Source organism: Equus quagga, chromosome 8 (assembly GCF_021613505.1).
Source record: "Equus quagga isolate Etosha38 chromosome 8, UCLA_HA_Equagga_1.0, whole genome shotgun sequence".
NCBI lineage: Eukaryota > Metazoa > Chordata > Mammalia > Perissodactyla > Equidae > Equus > Equus quagga.
The window spans coordinates 125,687,374-125,699,720 of NC_060274.1; the positions used below are offsets into that span (position 1 = coordinate 125,687,374).

The 12,347-nt window shown below is 43.7% G+C and overlaps 1 protein-coding gene across 1 annotated transcript in view; it reads right to left on the reverse strand.

The window, feature by feature from the left end:
* Positions 1-536, reverse strand: part of ZNF777 (zinc finger protein 777) — a 31,118-nt gene extending 30,582 nt beyond the window's left edge. Inside the window, exon 1 of the mRNA XM_046670521.1 lies at positions 397-536. The gene's annotated coding sequence lies outside the window, so the exon portion shown is untranslated. The remainder of the gene's footprint in view (positions 1-396) is intronic.
* Between the last annotated feature and the right edge of the window lie 11,811 nt (positions 537-12,347).

The following is a 12,347-nucleotide window of genomic DNA, read 5'->3' on the forward strand; positions in this document are numbered from 1 at the left end:
CGCGAGCTGGGCCCCGGCCCTCAGCACCGGCCCCCGGCCCGCGCGCGGCCCCTCTGCGGCCGCGGCTGCGCCCCCGGCTCCGGCCCCGGCCCCGGCTGCGAGCTGCGCTGCCGTCCCGGCGCCTCTTCAGCAGGGGAGCTGCACAGCAGCTGCCATGTTGATACAAACTGCATCCTGGGAGGCATGTCCCTCTCAGGCCGTTTAAAGAGAAACACTCCGAGGCTCGTCGGAGGCTGCAGGAACCCAGACAGCTCCATCTACAGCCGGTAGGAGCGAACAGTGTCGAGCGAGCAGCCAGGCGGCGGCGGACACGCCCTGAGCCCCGGGCCAGCCCGTCGTGCAGCCCGGGCCGAACCGCCCGGGCCTCCCGCCCTCCGGGGCCCCCTGGCCTCTCACCTGGGGTCCTCGCCTCCCCGGGCACCCTAGGGCGAGACCGAGAGGCGAGAGCGCAGAGCAGAAACACCAGCGCGCAGCCACGGCGACGTGGAGGGGTCTGGAGGCGGCTTGATTGGCTCCGACAGCCTTCCTCCCGCCGGATCCCCCTGCTCCTCTCAAACCCAGAACCCGGGTCGTTCCCTTTCAAAACCTGCGCTCACAAAGGGATCTAAGAAACCCGTCACACCAAAGGCAGCCCCGAGTTCATGTGACCAGCTCTGTGCAGTCCGGGTTCCAGGGGAGCGGGCTGTGGTTCCAAGGGTAGCCAGGGGGCTGGGTGCTTTTGTGAAATGCCCGAGTGTTGTTTTCGACCTGAAAGGACAGAATTCCGAGAATCAGAGCGTCCTAGGGCTGGAAGGGGCCATAGCCGTCATTTGGGAGGCAGCTGAGCCCGAGTGGGACGTGACTTGTTTACCCTAAGGTGCAGTTTCCGTCCCTTGTAGGAACGCTCTTTCTGACCCTGAGAGATATCCCCAAAGGATGGGCGAGCTTGGAGTTGGCCACTCCCTTTCCCGGACAGGTTCGCTTCCACACGTATTTATGGAATACCTACCAGGTGGCAGGAACTGGAAAGGGAATGAAAAAAAGAAAGAAGGAAAGTATAGGCAGGCCTTCTGGTTACAAGGGATGAAAAACAACTGGAATTAACCTAAGGGTGAAAAAAAGTCGAATATATTTGTTCAACTAATGGGACCCCAGGGAGCTCAGGTGTGGCACTGCCTTGGAAGGCAACAGGAGCAGGACTCAGTATGCGGCCAGCTCAGATCTCTCTTTAAACGTGGAAAGTTATGGAGGGAGATAAGGCCAAATCCTTTGCCTTCCCTCCCCAGCGGTTACAGTTCCACCGCTGTCCTGGTGCATTTCCTACCATATGTCAGTAACAGTGCATACCCCTGGTTTTGGTATTTAAAATTTTTATGTTAGTGATGTCATTCAGTCCATATCCTGTTGCAACCTGCTTTTTTTTAATGCCTCATGTTTTTGAGATATAGTCATGTTTAAACAAGCATATCTGGTTCATTCATTTTAACCACTATATAGTATTTCATTGAATAAATAAACTCCACTTTACTTTCCCATTCCCCTGAGGGGAATAAAAACAAACCTGCTGCCAGGAACATCTACACACATGTCTCACTGTGCACGATGTGAGAGTTTCTTTCGGAGACACGGAGACCCGGAGTACTGGGTGACAGGGGCGCCGCTGTCTTCCCTGGGCTAGCCAAATTGCTCACCAGAGAGACGGTGCCCAGAGACACTGGCTCCAGCAGTGCCTGGGGTCTTGTTTTCACATCTTCCCCACCACCTGCTGATAATGGACTTAGAACCTCTGCCAGCACAGTGAGTGTGAAATGGTAGTTCGTTTTACTTTGTATCGATATTTGTATTTCCCTGATTACCAAGGAAGTTGAACATCTTTTCATATTTACTAGACATTTGGTTTCTTCCTCTGTGAATTTCCTCTTCAGATCCTTTGCCAATGTTTCTGTTGCAAAGTCTTTTTCTTATTGGTTTATAGACTTTTTAAAAAACATATTCTGGATACCGCTCCTATCACCAAACACTTAATTGTAATTACTGATAAGATTGCATTTAAATCTACCATCTTACCGATAGTTTTCTATGTGTTCCAGCCATTCATTGAGACTTTCCCGCTCCTTTTTTTTTTTTGCCTGCTGTTGGATTATTTTTTTAGTAATTCTATTTTTGACTATTCACTTATTAGTTATACCTCATTTTTAATGGTTGCTCTAAGTTTTACAATATACACCTTTAATTTTTAACAGCCTCCTTTATGTAGATTATGCCACTTCACAGTGATGCGTTAACCTTACAACAGGTTATCTACCATACTTTGTGCTATTGTTAGCATATATTTTATGTTTCTAAATGTTATAATCTGCATGTTATTGGTTGTGCACATGGCAGAAACCTCCCAGTCTGTCTCTTCTCTTAACGTTTTTCATTGTAAGTGCTGCACAAACATTTATATTTAAATGTACTCGAATTTAGTACTTTTCTTTTTAGGGTTTGTGGTTTTTCTGCCTTCTTCGTTTGTTTTCTTCCCTACCCCAATGTCTTAAGGATATTCCTCAACATTTTATTCTAAAACCTTTACAGCTTAGCTTTTTCACGGTTAGATCTTTAATCTAGAATTGATTTTTTCAGCTTTTAATGTGGGTTGCATCTTTACTGAGATATAATCCACGTACCATAAAATCTGTCCATTTAAAGCGTCCAGTTCAGTGGTTTTCATATGTTCACAGAGCGGTGCAACCATCACCATGACCTCAGCTGGAATATTTTCATCACTCCGAAGAGAGCACTGGTACCCGATTCCGCACTTGCCCCAACCCCGCCCACTCAGCCCTAGGGAAGACTAATCTACTTTCCGTCTCTATAGATTTGCGTATTCTGGATATTACAAATAAATAGGATGATAGAATATGTGGTCAACTGTCACTGGCTTCTTTCACCCAGCGTAATGTTTTTAAGGCTCACCCATGTCGTAGAGGGAATCAGTGCATCATTCTTTGTTGTTGCCCAATGATATTCCATTGTACAGATAGACATTTGGGTTGTTTCCACGCTTTGGTTATTATGAAAAATCCTGCAGAGAACATTTGTGTACAAATTTTTGTGTGGATGGATATTTTCATCTCTCTTGGCTGCGTACCTGGGAGTGGAATTCTGGACGAAGTGTTTGATGTTTGGAGGAACCGCTAAATTGTTTTCCGAAGCGGCTGCACCACTTTACATTCCCACCAGCAGTGAGAGGGTTCCCATTTCTCCACATCCTCGCCAACACTTATTATTATCTTTCTTATTTTGTTATTTTGTTTTCTTATTTTTGTGGGTGTGAAGTGGTATCTCGTTGTGGTTTTGATTTACATTTCCTTAATGGCTAATGATGTTGAGCATCTTTTCGTCATTTGTATGTCTTCTTTGGAAAAATGCCTATTTAGAAACTTTGCCCATTAAAAAAGTTTTAATTGTGGTAAAATATACATAACATAAAATTTACCATCTTAACCATTTTGAAGTATATGGTTCTGCAGTGTTAAGTATACTCACATTGTTGTGCAACCCATCTCCAGAACTCTTTTCGTCTTGCAAAACTGAAACTCCATACCCATTAAACAGCTACTCCCCATTTGACCCCTCCCAGCCCCTGGCAGCCACCATTCTACTTTCTGTCTCTAAGAATTTGACTACTCTAGATACCTCATACAAGCAGAATGACACAGTATTTGTCTTTTTGCGACTAGCTTATTTCACTCAGCATAATGTTCTCAAGGTTCATCTATGTTGTAGCGTGTGTCAGAATTTCCTTCCTTTTTAAAGCTGAATTCCGTTGTATGTATAGACCACATTTTGTTTATCTATTCATCCATCGAGGGGCACTTGGGTTGCTTCCACCTTTTGGCTGTTGTGAATAACGCTGCAATGAACAGGGATGTACAAACGTCTCTTCGAGACCCTGCTTTCAATTCTTTTGGGTACTCAGAAGTGGAGTAGCTGGATCATATGGTAGTTCTATTTTTAATTTTTTGAGGAACCTCCAAAATGTTTTCTACAGCAATTGTGTCATTTTACGTTCCCACCATCAGTGCACAAGGACTCCAATTTCTCCACATTCTCACCCGCACTTGTTGTTTTCTGTTTTTTTGATAGTAGCCATCCTAACAGGTGTGAGGTGGTATCTCATGGCGCCTTTGATTTGCATTTCTCTCATTATTCATGATATTGGGCATCTTTTCATGAACTTATTGGCAGTTTATATATCCTCTTTGGAGAAATGCCTATTCAAGTCCTTTGCTCATTAAAATCAGGTTGTTTGTATTTTTTTATTGTTTGCTTTGCCCACTTTAAAATTGGGTTGTTTTTTATTATTGAGTATAAGAGTTCTTTATATATTCTAGATACATGTCCTTCATCAGATGTATGATTCACAAATATTTTCTCCCATTCTGGGGGTTTGTATTTTCACGTGCTAGAGGGTGTCTTTTCGAACACAAAATTTTTTAATTTTGAGGAAATCCAATTTACCTATTTCTTCTTTTGTTGCCTGTGCTTTTGGTGTTTGGCTAAGAAACCATTGCCTGATCCAAGGTCATGGAGGTTTATGCCCATTTTTCTGATGAGAGCTTTATACTTTCATTGCATTTAGTTCTGTGACCCATTTTGAGTTAATTTTTGTATAAAGGGTCCAACACCATTCCTTTGCACATGGATGTCCAGTTGTCCCAGCGCCGTTTGTTAAAAAGACTATTCTTTACCCCATTGAATTGTCTTAGTGCCCTTGTCAAAAAAATCACTTGACTATAAATACGAGAGTTTATTTTAATTCTGTTCCTTTGATCTATATGTCCATCCTTGTGCCAGTACCACACTGTTTTGATTACTCTAGCTTTGTAATAAGTTTTGAAATCAGGAAGTGTGAGTCCTTCAACTTTGCTCTCCTTTTTCAAGATTTTTGAGGCTATTTGGGATCCCTTGAACTTCCATGTGAATTTTAGGATCAGCTTGCCAATTTCTGCAAATAAGCCAGCTGGAATTTTTATGGGGCCCAGAAGTCAACTAATGAGCTAATATCCCACTAAGAAGCACCTAGATTAACGAATCTATGATCATTCTTTTCAGATGAATGTAAGATGAGAAATTCAGTATTAATAATTTGGATTTTCTTGTTACCAAATAAAATGAAAGACTGCAACCACCTGAAAAGTTAATTAACTGATTTGAATCTATTTTCCTTTGTCTTCTAGAACATGTAAAAAGTGGAAAAATAAAATGTATCTTCCATTTAACAGGTTTAATATGAATTTCCTTCTATAATTGTATATACTCTTGGTATATTTTTCCTCTTAAGATTACCAACTGTCTATTTGACATATTAGTATTAAACAAACTGTGTAATCAGATGAAATTTTGTTGTTATGAACTTATTTACAGTAAGAATTGTTCCAAAAACAAATATGTAAAGCAATATTAAATGTGAACAGAAGTGTTTTGCTTTTGCTTTTTCTTAAATAATTATTCTCTTAAAAAGCATTTTGTATATCATTTATTATTTATTTCTAATTTTATTGCATAGTGATTATAAGAAGTGGTCTGAATAAAATTGGTTATTTGGAATTTGGAATTTGCTTTGCAGCCAATTTTTGCAAATATTCCGTGTATACTTGAAAAGAAAAAATCTCTAATTGTTTGGATAAAATTAAATGTGCTTTTTAAATTTTCTATATTCTTACTAAGTTTTGTCTATTTTATCAATTACAGAGAGAGAGAGAGGCTGCTACAGTCCTCCCCCTGTCACTGAGGGGGATTGGTTCCAGGACCCCTCTTGGATACCAAAATCCACGGTGCTCACGTTCCTTATATAAAATGGCATAGTGTTTGCATGTGACCTATGCACATCCTCCTGTATGCTTTAAATAATCTCTAGATTACTTATAATACCTAACATAATGTAAATGCTATGTAAATAGTTATTATACTGTACTGTGTAGGGGATAATGACAAGAAAAAAAAGTCTGTATGTGGCCTTTTGATCTGCGGTTGGTTGAATCAGCAGATGTGGAACCTGCGGATAAGGGAGGTGAATGTATATAGAAGTCTCCCATTGTGATTTTTTCAGTTTTTTCCTTATAATTGTCATTTTTTGCTTTACATATTTTGAGACCATGCTGCACCTTACTTCTCTCACAATATAGTGACCTTTTTTCATTATTGTATACGTTTCAGGTGTACAATATTGTAATTCAGTATTTCTGTACACTACAGTGTGCTCACCACACTTCTAGTTGCATCCATTATCACACACTTGACCCCTCACCCATTTCACCCACCCGCTCACCCCTTCCCCTCCGGTAACCACTAATCCGTTCTCTGTATCGACAAGTTTGTTTTTATTTTGTTTGTTTTGTTTTATTAGATTCCCCAAATGAGTGAAATCATACAGTATTTGCCTTTCTGCATCTGACTTATTTCGCTTACCATAATACCCTCAAGGTCTATCCGTGTTGTCCCAAGTAGCGAGATTTCATTCTTTTTTATGGCTGAGAGTATTCTCTTGTATACATATATATCACATCTTCTGTATCCATTCATCCATTGATGGACACTTAGGTTTTTTCCGATCTTGGCTATTGTCATTGATGCTGCAGTGAACATAGGGTGTGCAAACGTCTTCTCAAATTAGTGTTTTCATGTTCTTCAGATATATACCCAGAAGTGGAATTGCTGGGCCATATGGTAGTTTTATTTTAATTTTTTGAGGCACATCCATACATTTCCATAATGGCTGCACCAGTTTATGTTCCCACCAACAGTGTCCAAGGGTTCCCTTTTCTCCACATTCTCGTCAACACTTGTTATGTCTTGTCTTTTTGATAATAGCCATTCTGACAGGTGTGAGGTGCTATCTCATTGTGGTTTTGATCTGCATTTCCCCGATGATTAGTGATGTCGAGCATCTTTTCATGTACCTGTTGGCCACCTTTATGTCTTCTTTGGAAAAATGTCTGTTCACGTCCTCTGCCCACTTTTTAATTGGATTCTTTTTGCTATAGCTTTGTATGAATTCTTTATATATTTTGGATATTAAGCCCTTATCAGATATATCATTTACAAATGTCCTCTCCCATTCAGTAGGTTGCCTTTTCATTTTGTTGCTGGTTTCCTTCGCTGTGCAAAAGCTTTCTAGGTTGATGTGGTGCTACTTCTTTATTTTTGCTTTTGTTTATAATGACCCTTTTATCCTAGTAATGCTTTTTGCTTTAAGCCTGTTTTGTCCAATAGTATTCTATTCTGTTTTCTTTTGGTTAGTGTTTGCTGGTATGTCTTTTTTTTTTTTTCTTTCAATTCCTTACTTTGAACTATACTGTGACCTTAGATTTTAGGTATATCTCTTGTAACAGCATGTGACAGGATGTCAAACGTCATTTTCCCCTTGTCTGGGAATCCGGGTTAAGGCCCAGAACTGAGGACCAAAGGCATAAGCTATCCCACATGGCTTTGTGTGGCCAGGAGTTGGGATGGTCACTTACCTACAGAGCTCACTAAGAGGCTCCACCTCGGAACTGACACTGTCTGCCCCGCGCTGTCCACCCTCTGCATGAAAAGAGGACTAGGAGAGAAGCGAGTCTTGGCCATTCCTCCCCTTTCCACCACTTAAGAGACTTCTCCGTCTCCTTTTGCGGAGCCAGGAGCCTGCCTCATTGCCCTTTTCAGGCTCCCTCTTGTGTTATGGAGAAGAAGAGGAGGGAGCTTGACAGGTATCCCCTCAAGTCTGTGGGCATCCTGGAGCACGGGAACAGACAATTTTTTAACGTAGAGTTTTCTGAAGGCTTAAAAGCATTGTAGGGAAAAGGCCGGGCTACGCCCACCCCAGCCGGCTCCCCTCAACCCCTGAAGAGGGGCTTCTTGTAAAGGAGCACAGAGGTTAGAGGCGGCGGGGCGGGGACTCTGAAGCTGCCCACATGGCCACAGGCCACGGGTGGGTGCCTTCCCCGGGGAATAGTTAGGGGCAGACATTTCTAGTCACCCCTCTGGGAGTGATTCTCAGTGTCAGAGAGGGTCAGGGGAGAGCTGAGCGCCACCCCAAGACAACCTCACCTACCGCCTACCTGGAAACGCCCCTCCCAGCAGAGGCCCGCAGTCCCTGGCGGAACCAAGGTGAGGAAAGCTTCCGTGTTAACACACGTGAGCACGTCCTCCCTCACCTCCTTTCTGAACACTCATGCTTTGGCCAGAAGTGAGGCTTCGTGAGGCCTAATCCAGAGTCTGGGTGAAGGAAGCGTGGACAGACCCAAGAGGGAAAGGAGGAAGGGTTTCAGGAGCAGACCACACGCTCTCTGCCAGGAGCTGCTAGTGCCCCAGCCAGACCCTGAGAGAAGGGGACACAAGCTCTGAATTGAGTTTGACAGAGAAGTTCAGATGTGGTTCAGACTGAGGCTAGAGTGAGACCTTCTGAGAACAGAAAGTGACGAAACTTTTTGGAATTTCGACAAGATGTCATTATGGTACCGAAGAACCAGTAAGAAAAGATGGGTTGACATCACACAACAGGGCAGTCTTGGAGACAGGAAAACTACTTTGTGTTTATGCTGCAATGAATTATTATTCCTCACCAAAGCTTCAAAGCATAGAGCTGGAGTTTTGTTTACTTTCACAATCTGACAATTTGTCTTTCAACTGGATAGCTTATTTTCTTTATATTTATAGTGAATATAGATATATTTGGATTTTTTCATATCATCTTATTTTGTGATCTTTATTTACCATAACTTTGCTTTGCTTTCCTCCTTTTCCTACCTTTTATTAGATTAATCAGGTTTTCTTTATTCACTTTCTCTCCCTCTGTTAGGAGCCATTCTACTTCTATTCCTTTTGTGGCTATGATGAACATTTTAAATATGTATGTTTGACTCATGAAATCTCAATGTAATTGATAGCTCTACCCTCTTCTTGAAATCACAAGGACCGTTGGATGACTTCATTGAAATCAGGCTCCAAACTTCCTACATGTTTTTGTTGTCTAGTATTTTAGTCCCATGCTTTTCCCAAGCTGCTGCTGCTGCTTTCTGCCCTCTGTTTTATACCTTATAAAACTATTCACATTATGTTCTATTTTGGCTGCTCTTTACATGAATTCAAGTTCTTGGATTTTTTGATCCTGCTGTTTGTTGTGTTCTCACGAACGGTGTTCTGTTTCCTTGTGGGTTTTGCAATTTGTGATTGTGAGCTTATATCGAGCAGGCTTGCGGTCTGGATTGTGGGATGGTTCCTCTTGTTTTTGTTTCCTTCAGGCAGAAGCCTCAAGTGCTCTCATTGGCCTAGGGCCAATTTTTATTTCAATTTATCAGCCCTGTAGATGATGTAAATTTGAATCTCAACCTCCACAATGTACTAGCTGTAGCTTGGGATTCTCAAGGAAGATACTGCCCGATCCACTACCATCACTCAGAGCCCAGCCTGAGACAGATAAACTTTTTGTCGTCTGTGGAAGCCATGGAGTCACGCTGCTCAGATCTCCATTCAAGAACTTACCATTCAGCTAAAAGGAGTGCAGTTAACTGACAGCTCCAGTTATTAACCCCTTCAGGAAATGCCTTTGCTTTCAAGCTAAGGTCATGCTTTTCCTGGGCAGCCCCAGCCAAGGAGGGAGCAGGTGTGATCCTAGGGCCTGGTTGTTTCTGCCCAATACAGGACTCAACAGACGATCTTTGCTCCAGAGTCCCTTGCCGAAACTTTGTCCGAGCTGCATCATGTTCTATTCCTGCTGCCCAACCTGCCTCCTCTCCTCTTTCCTTTCACGGATGTTGGATCCGAGTTCTGGTCTGAGACCCTGCCTGCAAAATCCTGCTTCCTCCTCCTTTTGCCTTTCATAGGCATCACTCCCCAGGGAACCACTTGCACTTCAAACTGTGTCTCAGCATCTGCTTCCCAGAGGACCCAAATCACACATCATCTTTTGGTGCTAGGATGCATTTTTCTGGAACCATGTATTTCCTGAAGATGAGGCCTTCAAGGGGCTTTATCTGGAGGCATCAGTTCCAACTTCTTACCTTCATGGGCCCGAGCCCCATACACCCTCTCCTCACCCCACTCCAAGTAGGTCCAGCAGCTACTCACATGCTTCCAACATGGGTGTGCAGTTTTATCTTCATTTCTGGCACATTAGGATTTTTCCTTATTCCTTTCTATCTTAGCTCTATATTTAAAATTATGTTTATTGTATCCCATCTGGAATTTCCAGATGTTTATATCAGGAGTGTCTTCAGGTTATACAATCTACAATATCTGCACTTGTTGACCCCAAATTTTTTAAAACAGAAATTATTTAAATGTATATATTTAATGTCTAAATCGTGCTTTTAATGTTTGTAAATAATCATGTATAAACTGGACAACACTCAGAGTTAAAAGAAACATGACAATTATGCGAACTCAGGAACTTGGTTTCCCAGCTGTCAGGCAAGAGACACTTCCTTAGGATTTGTCAGTCTATTGCCTCACATTTATACATACACTTTTATACACATTTCAAGGAACACATTATTTACAAAGTAAGAGAGAGTCTAATGAGATAGACAGATTCCGAGTGAGGGTTCATGGAGAAAGAGGGGAGGCATCAGCTCCACCTGCAGAGATCAAGGAAGACTGGGTGACATGGAGCCAAGACCTGTGGGGTAAGAAGGCATGGACCAGGTGGAGCAGGGGCAAAGGGAGGGAGGACACTGTACGCAGCAGGAACAGCATGTGCAGAGACATGGAACAGCATGGTGCTCAGGGAAGGACAGGTGGTTCACTCCATCTAGAGAGTGAGATGCAAGAGGAGTTGCAGGAGATGAGGACAAGGAAGAAGCAGCCTCACGAGGGATCAGACATGCCATGCTAAAGTCTGGACTTAGCAGGTGATTGAGAGTCATTGGAGGACTTTAAACCAAGGAGCGAGTGACTGGATTTCTGTTAGAAAGGTCACTCGGGGTCAGTGTGAAGGATGGAGCAGGGCTTGGTGGGGTGGGAGTTAGACTTGTGGCCCAGAAGGACTTCTGGCAAGCTTTCAATGATGTGGAAGAATGACTGATAAGTGACAGAAAAAAGGAGAGGCAGAAGTTGACAGGAGCCTCAGAGGAGGAGGGGTGCCTTCCCAAGGATGGAGATGTGAAAGGGTAATAGTCACAAGCAGCCAGCGCCATCTTCGAAGATCTTGATGCTGTTGAAATGGATACGGCACAGTTGGCCCATCTTGTCTTCAATGTGCCTGTGAACATGCCAGTGACGTAGCACTGCTACTTCACAATGGGAAGAGTCAGAAGGGATGGGGGCCATCTTTGGAAACATCAGGAATAAGAGAGCAGAGTCGTAAAAAGACAAAGGTAAAGAAAGACGTCAAGAGGAGGCAGGCAGCAGGTGGGGGTACCTTTTGATGAGCAACAGAGGGTGGCCGAGATGAAGGAATGGCTGAGAACGGTGAACCTCAAATGTTCTCATTTTGGCACAAGTTATTTTGGTTCCAGAACATACATGAGTGTCCCAGGAGGATTTGGCCTGGCTTCAGAGAGGTGACGAGAGCTACCCTGAGATGTGGGAAGTGTGCTAAGTTGAATCACAGCCCCTCGAAGATGTCCACATCCGAACTCCCAGAACCTGGGAATATGTTACCTTACGTGGCAAAAAGGACTTGACGGATGTGGCTAAATTAGGATCTTCAAAGGGAGAGATTATTCTGGATTATTTGGGTGGTCCCAATGTAACTGCAAGTGTCTTTAAGAGAGGGAGGCAAGAGGGTCAAAGTCAAAAAAGAGCTTGTGATGATAGACGCAGGGGCTGGAGTGACTCCCTTTGAAGATGAAGGGGCCGTGGGCCGAGGCACACAGGCGGTGGAAAAAGCGAGGAAATGGGCTCTCCTCTGGAGTCTCTGGAAGGAGCACAGGCCTGCTGACACCTTGACCTTTGCTCCATAAGACTCAGTTTGGACTTCTGACCTCTGGAACTGGAAGATTAATGTGTGTGGGTTTAAGCTGTAAAGCTTGTGGCAATTTGTCACGGCAGCAACAGGAAACTAATACGAGGGACGGTTGCGCTGTGGTCTGAGCAGGAGGCTTCAGAGCATGGTGGAGCACAGCTTCCCAGGACGTTTGGGAACAGCGGTAGGGGCCCCCATTCCACAGCGCTTGTCTGGTCTCTCTAACCAGATTGGCACCCCCTTCTGGCTGTCTGAAACTGAACTCACCCCCGGCCCCCCCGCACCCCAAAACTCTCCTCCCCATGTTCTCTGTCTTGGAGAGTGTCCCTGAGCCAGAACCTTGGGGCTCATCCACTTAGTGGGCTGGGGTTGGGAGCTCTGGCCTGATAGATGAGACTCCTGCACGCAGAGCGTGTGGGCCAGAGGGAGCGTGGGG